The following is a 7,477-nucleotide window of genomic DNA, read 5'->3' on the forward strand; positions in this document are numbered from 1 at the left end:
TCGGATATACTGGACTGTTTGTTCAATGTATATCCCAGCCTACATACTGACATGTTCGATCAAATTAGTTGACACCAGATGTCTTCTTAAAATGATAGACTAGTCTATGTAACAGCAAAACCATTGGGGCTGCACTTGCCTAGTTCCGATGTTTCTCACATCAGTTAAGTACTGAAACTGGAAGGTATATCAATACTGTATGCCACAAGGATAGGGGAAAGACGAGTATCACTGTCCCTTAATATGCCCATTTTATAGTCAATTACATGAAGATTATACACCCACAAAGTACCCAGTATATCCTCCTAAATTTAGGTTAAATATCTCCATGCCAATCAACGGCGTATCCTTACTAAGCATTTGATTTGATATTGCACAACGGCACTTGTCTATGACAACTGGACAAGAACAGATACGTATGTAAGTTTGGGCCGATGGCATACACTAAAGGAATAAACATTAGAATTGAATCCATAAAATAACAAACAAACGGTTCATCTTACACTGGTTGGTTCATCCGCTCCTCAGAGGGCAATAACTAAATAAGTAGGTTCGGAAAGTTGACGTTAAGCGATTCCACAGACATCATGTCTTTCGATTTATCACTGCTGTGCCGAGTATTGCAACTGCGATGTCGTTCGTACACGTTCTTGGTTCCTTTCAGGTACTCGTACATCGGAATCATCCCCGATAAACGAAGATGCACCAACAAAGGTGCTTAACCAGCAGGTTTTAGTCCACACTGGCATGCAAACATGATCCACTGATACCGTCATCAGTCTGACGCAACCATATTTTTTCCAAGTTTGATCAAAAGAAGTATCAATTATTACTCGTGTTTATATTTTGATTTTTTTTCATGAAAAATGTGTTATATATGCAAATTAAGCACCGGGAGATGGCAGCCATTTGCCCAGCCGACAACGGAATGGAATATGTCAGACTTCAAACAAAAGAGTTCCACATTGTCCCGACAGGTGAGTTATGTCCCTTTGGCGTCGCTTATGCAGTGGAGGCATTTTAATATGCTCCATTTTAAAAAGAGGTCGAACAAACCGTGATCAAAGGCAGACAGCCAGAGTTTGAGAAAGTTAATGATAACGAAAGCAGAGGGGCTTAGCTTCAGTTTGTTTAGACAAAAAGGCTCCCAGCATGCAACACAGTGTGGCGGAAGACTGCGGATGTAAACAAGCTTCAACGCCACTTGTCCCGAGGCAAGAAGAAATCAGCTGGATTTTCGTGTCGATATTGAGAGTAGTTTTTTCCCCGATACACTGATTTAAATTACACAGAAGCTGTTTTGTGAACAATAGGTGGATTATACTCTGACAGCTCGATGATAAAGCGCTCGCCTCCGAGAGGACTTCTGAAACCAGCACGCATTCTTGACTTAAAATGAAGTGTAAATTGATTCCGAGAACATAACTAGTTTTGCAAGGATGCGTGCATATTTAGTAAGAACTAACTGCTGCCGGGATGTGTCACAACTGATGGCGGCAGTAGTGTTGCAGCACTGCTCATGTGGCCTTGTGTCGTCACCAGCAGATCACAGCAATTTCATTCTGCCATTGTGTGTTATGTTTCGAAATCGCCATGTTGATTAGATGATGGTGTTTTGTAAAGGGCGCCACAGGTAGCAATTGGTGCCGTGTTTCTGTATAGTCGAAATTGTCGTAGCTGACGTCGTGTTACACGTTAAAAAAACAGAAAATAGTCGATACGGCAATTCATATCAGTGTATGAAGTACAATGTCCCTGATCTTGCCGTGTTTAAAAAACGAAATAAGGCCGAAATAGTTGCTAATTCTGTTTGACCGATGAATATGACTGCTGCTTGCACTGTATTTATTTTAAAGAGAAAAGTTGTTTAATCGCACTGATAATCCAAATTACTGGCAGTAGTATTGATCTCCGATGGAGTCTACTTCTTTACGTTTCGAGAAAATGACGAGATCTGGAGTACTTTCAGTTACTGTTCAAACGCGACCTTCACAAAGAAAAGTTTCACAGCCCATCATATTCTCTTTATCTAATGATATCAAGAAAACTGACGTAATAAAAACTGTGGAGACCCTTTTGAACAACAAAGAGGACTCGTTACGATGCTCAAAACCCCTTTAAGCACTGCGAGATGGCGATATCTGTCACTGACATATGTCTCGTCATCATAACAAACAGCCAACAAGTAGCTCAACAGTCCAACCTTTGTGGTTACATGTATTTGTATCTTTCTGCAATATCAAATCCAGCAATTTTCTACAGCACCACCTCTTGTGGCACAAATCTTTGATAAAGAGGTTTGACTTGTGTTTCCAAGCCCTTTTCCAAGAACTATAGAACAGCCCTTTCCTTCCTTTTATTTACCAATCGGAAAGGGAGACCATTTAGATCTTGCATGCATTTCAGAGTGACAAAACCGCATCCGGAAGTCGATAACTTCAAGTTTGCTGACCACTTCTTCTACTACAATATTCCAGCAACTTGACCATTTGGTGTTGATATTCACAACAACTGATTATGATATATATATCCTACGAATAGTTAAAAAAGCGTCTGATGCTGTCACTTGAAAAGTCTGATTATGGATACAGGAGCTAGGCACTTGGAATGTTTGGACACCTCAGGGACCATCATTATATTTGATGCAGTTATTTACTTTTAATTGCTACCATCTGTACCAATGCATCTTTAAATGAATAATCAGTTTGCCTTTTGCATGTGTTCATCATTAGCATGTCGGGATATGCCCACGTTTTCGCTAGCACATGCACAAACATCTATTGATTATTAACTTAGATAGTCATTTGTTACATACAAATATATACATCTCCGGTAACGACTTCCTTTGTTAGGACACGTGGACATAATTCATATTTCGTGCTTCCTTTGTGTATGTCATACTCAATAGAAAAAGCAAATCCTAAACGAGACCAACCGATGACATATGGGAGGGTGGGTCAGGTCATGACGACCTAAGGACCCACCTGCTGTTTGAGGTGGTTCGCCTGCATACGTTTTCTATTAGTGAGGACTTATATTAAGAAACGTTATGGGTATGATTCTAATGAGTCTCAAATAACGGCTGAATCTACCTTTTCAACAGCCCGTAAAGACCCTGGTTAGAACTTATCTTCAGCAGCCCAAGCTTGTAACAGGCGACTAACGGGATCGGGTGGTCAGACTCGCTCTCCTGATGCGTGCATGTCATTGTATCCTAATTGTGCAGATAAAGCTCATCATGGGATATCTGCTCCAGACTCGATTACCTACAACATGAACTGCCATATAGCTAGCAATGTGCTGTGTGTGGCTTTCTTCAACAAAAAAAATAAATCCTTCACAATAATTATATCGTCTCTTGCATATGCAGCCTGCCAGAACTGTGTACTATTCAGATTATGTTGGTTAGTTGGTTGTTTTTGCTGCCCTTAGCAATAGTCCAGCTATATGACGGCGGTCAGACAATCCTGTGATCAACAGATAATGCACTGAAACGATCGTAGTAAGTACGCATAATGGACGCAACATTTTATTCCGGTAAAATCATCCAGAGGACTAAAAATGGATTGTGGGTTATGCGGGAGTGATAACTGTATGTCGGAATCTGTACGCGTAGTTTGAAAGTGTGAAGCCAGTAACGGGCTCAGTTTACCACAAGGTAAAACAAAACATTGAATTCTAAACAACACAGCCAAGGAAAAGATAGCGTGCATTCCACAAACAATACAAACGCATTTATGTGTCGTCTTGGCACTTTGGCTTCTGCATATTCCACAACTCCAACGCAAAATGTTTAGGAGTGTTCAAGTTCCCAGACGCAATTTACGTATATGCATTCCCTGACCGCTTTCGCAGAGGCTTCAAAGGCACAAGTCAGCGTACACGAGGAGACAATGGACGGGAGGTTTTGGACAGCTAGTTTTGTTTGTTTGTTTGTTTGTTTGTTTGTTTGTTTGTTTGCAGAATTCCAGCTGTATGAAGACAGCCTGTAAATAATCGACCAGACAACCCAGTGACTGATTTATCATAAACATCGATCTACGTGGTTGATGATACGATGGCCGCAAAGTCCGCAAAGCTGACCAGTCCATCCCCTTAGTCGTCTCTCATGACAAGCATCTGGCCATCCCCTTAGTCGTCTCTCATGACAAATGACAAGCATCTGATGCTGAAGATCTATTCAAACCCGGACCTTCACACGGTTCATGTCGTTAGGTAGGAGTGTCAGAATTAAAGTACACCGAACGCTTTTGTATGGCTGCAAAACGATATTACATGCATCTATGAGAATGACATGTATAGTCTGTTTGCCGTAAACGTAACGATGGATTTCATTTAAAACAAACAAGTAAATCCTCGTAATTTTACCGTGTCTATTGCACATTTTATTCTCATAATTTTATTCAATGTTGGATAAAAGTTGTTCAACAAACAATCATAGTTTCAAATCGTGGTATTACTGGTTTGTCTAACAAGGCTGTAAGCACAGTAGTTGGAACAGTGAAACAAATGCACGTGCTGTTCATGATGAGCGTAAACTTAGAAGACCAACCCTCCTTGTTCTCGGTGTATCATTTAATGTGCGTACCCCATTGTAATGCAAACTAGTAACAGCGATTTGAAACTATAGTCGTTTGGTAAACAACTTTAATCCGAAGCTGAATAAACTTCTGAGATATAAATGTGCAATTGCAAGGTAAAATTAAAAAGACTCGCTGGCTTCAGTTTCACTTTATTCAATTTACCATTTTGTTTAACGTGAAACTCATAGGTACGTTGTCTCTGCAAACAGACAGTAAAATGGTTTGACCTCCAACTTGGCCCCGTTTGCCATTCATTCAATGTCGAGCAATAATCCAACAGCTCGTTTGGTGTTTACATTTCACATCATCTGAGGTACACTCTACTAGCATGACCTTTGAGTCAAGATTCGATCTTGTTCAGAAGTTGTTCCATCAATGTTTCAAGGCCTAAGTAATGTTTATAGTTGATGTGTACATTCCCTAATCCAGATACACCACCCACTGGAATAGTAACATTCCAAATCCATTTCATTTTGGAGTTTCAGCATTAATTGTACCTAATATTCAGCAAACATTCTAGAATCATGGTACATATAGTGAGCATACTAGGATCTCGGCATATTTACCAAATATCCTTGAACCTTAGCATTACAGTTGACTAACATTCTGGAACCAACAATATGAACTAAACGTTCTGGACCCGTAGCTTTACAGGTATCTGGAACCTCAGTATTATACTAGCAAATATTCTGGAACCGTAACATCAATCATTCTGGAAACTCAACAATCCCAGCGCCATAGATGCAAAGCATTCTTGAACCTCAACGTTATACATGCCAAACATTCCGGAACCTCAGCATTACAGAATGTCAATATTCTAGAACCTCAATATTATACACACCAAACATTCTGGAACCTTAGTGTAACAGATGGTGGACATTCTGGAACATCATGTCGTAGAAGTCAAAAACCATCACAGATACCTGCAATCTCTGTATTATAGATACCAAACTCTCTTAAGCGTAAGTATTCTGGATACCTATATATTATACTAGAACCTTAACAATACCGATACCTGACATTGTGGACCCTCAACTTTCTGGAAACATTTTGGTTCTCCCGAACGACCATCATACTGCTATTCTTTCGTAAATCCATAAACTCATTAATCAGAAATGGCTTTCACTGAAACGGAACCGTATGGATTAACATCTACCAGTATCAATGGTCACAGTGCTAATGAGCCTCACATCAAAAGCTCTCGCCATCATAATCTAACGAAAATGTACTCAACCCTTGTACTGCCTGTAACCTGGTTCGTTCCATTCGATGGAAAAGTTTGATTTGACCCAGATACCACACTATGTATTCGTGTGAACGAATATTATAAGTCAGATCGATTATTGCCATCTAATAGAACTTGCCCTTTGGTAGTGTGAGGCCAAAGAACGGGGGGACCATCGAAATCTATCGACACAATGAACGTACAGCCTCAAAGGCTTTACAAGACGAACAGATAGTATATATCAAGAACGAGATTCATTGTAAACTTCATTTATAGATTATCGTATAACAATTGTTTGTGTTATTGTGTAAATTAAATACGGGTAGTTGTATGTAGTTTGCTCGTATTGGAATCATCCATTTCGTGACAAACGTGGAAATGAGTAATAAGGAGAATGTTCATATGTGTTCTGCAAATTGTCATGTCTGTTTTTTTCGAGCCGGATTTGTGATGGTTGAACGAAAACATAATGGCACATTGGTGATTACAGGAACTGAAATGAGTCAAATTAGTCAAATTGAGTTTGTATAAAGCGAAACGAGTCCAGGGTCTGTGTATACTCATGTCCCAGTAATCGGATTATCATTAAGATGACCACATGTTTATGTCTTCGTCTGACTGTATTGCCTTTTCTTCTGGCAAACATTTCGATCTGTTGATATATGTCCTCCATCCATGAAACGGCGAAGAAATGGTCAGTGTCGATTACTGGTCCATGATTGTACTGATCACATTCGGCCTTGACCTCGCAATTGCAGTCTGTTCGTGGATTTTCCTAACGTGAACATCGTTACTTGCTGAGCTCATTACTGTCATTAACAGGATGGCAGTCATTATCAAGTTGAGATGTGTGACTCTTGGTCATGGTTCTAATTGCCATCTCATACGATCTGCCCAACCGAACACAGAATATAACTTTGTATTAATTCCATTATGATGGGATCCGTGAAGGTCCCGGGGTAAAACAGGCCTTCAGCAACCCATGCTTGCCATAAAAGGCGACTATGCTTGTCGTAAGAGGCGACTAATGGGATCGGGTGGTCAGGCTCGCTGACTTGGTTGACATACATGTCATCGGTTCCCAAATGCGCAGATCGATGCTCATGCTGCTGATCACTTGATTGTCTGGTCCAGACTCGATTATTTACAGACCGCCGCCAAACAGCTGGAATATTGCTGAGTGTGGCGTAAAACTAAACTCACTCACTCCATTATGATGCATGAATCACAACCTTACTCAGATTGGAGTCTTCTCAATGTTTATTCATAATGTAAATTTGGAAAGTCCTTGACCTTCTGGTCCTCAAATCACAGCCTGTTTACATACTATGATGTAAGATCCATGTAACGTCACTAAATTGTCCAAATAATTGTCTCCTTGAAATGTAGCAATAACCAACGTTTGTTTTGTACCTAAAATATTACAAAAAAGGTTTTAAAAAGTGAAAAGAAAAAGAAAAACTCCATAACAACCCTACAGGTAGGTACAAAAATCGACACTGGCCAAACAATACCTGTGACTGACAACATCAGCAACGGTTGTTACCCATGAAATGCTTTGGTACACTATCATTCTGATACAAGAGACGTACCACTCACTTCCCGTTAACGTCGATTGTCACAAAGATTCAGGGATGTATAGACCAAGAATTCCCCAGTGTGGCATCGT

The sequence above is a fragment of the Haliotis asinina genome, chromosome 5 (assembly GCF_037392515.1).
Source record: "Haliotis asinina isolate JCU_RB_2024 chromosome 5, JCU_Hal_asi_v2, whole genome shotgun sequence".
Taxonomy (NCBI): Eukaryota; Metazoa; Mollusca; class Gastropoda; order Lepetellida; family Haliotidae; genus Haliotis; species Haliotis asinina.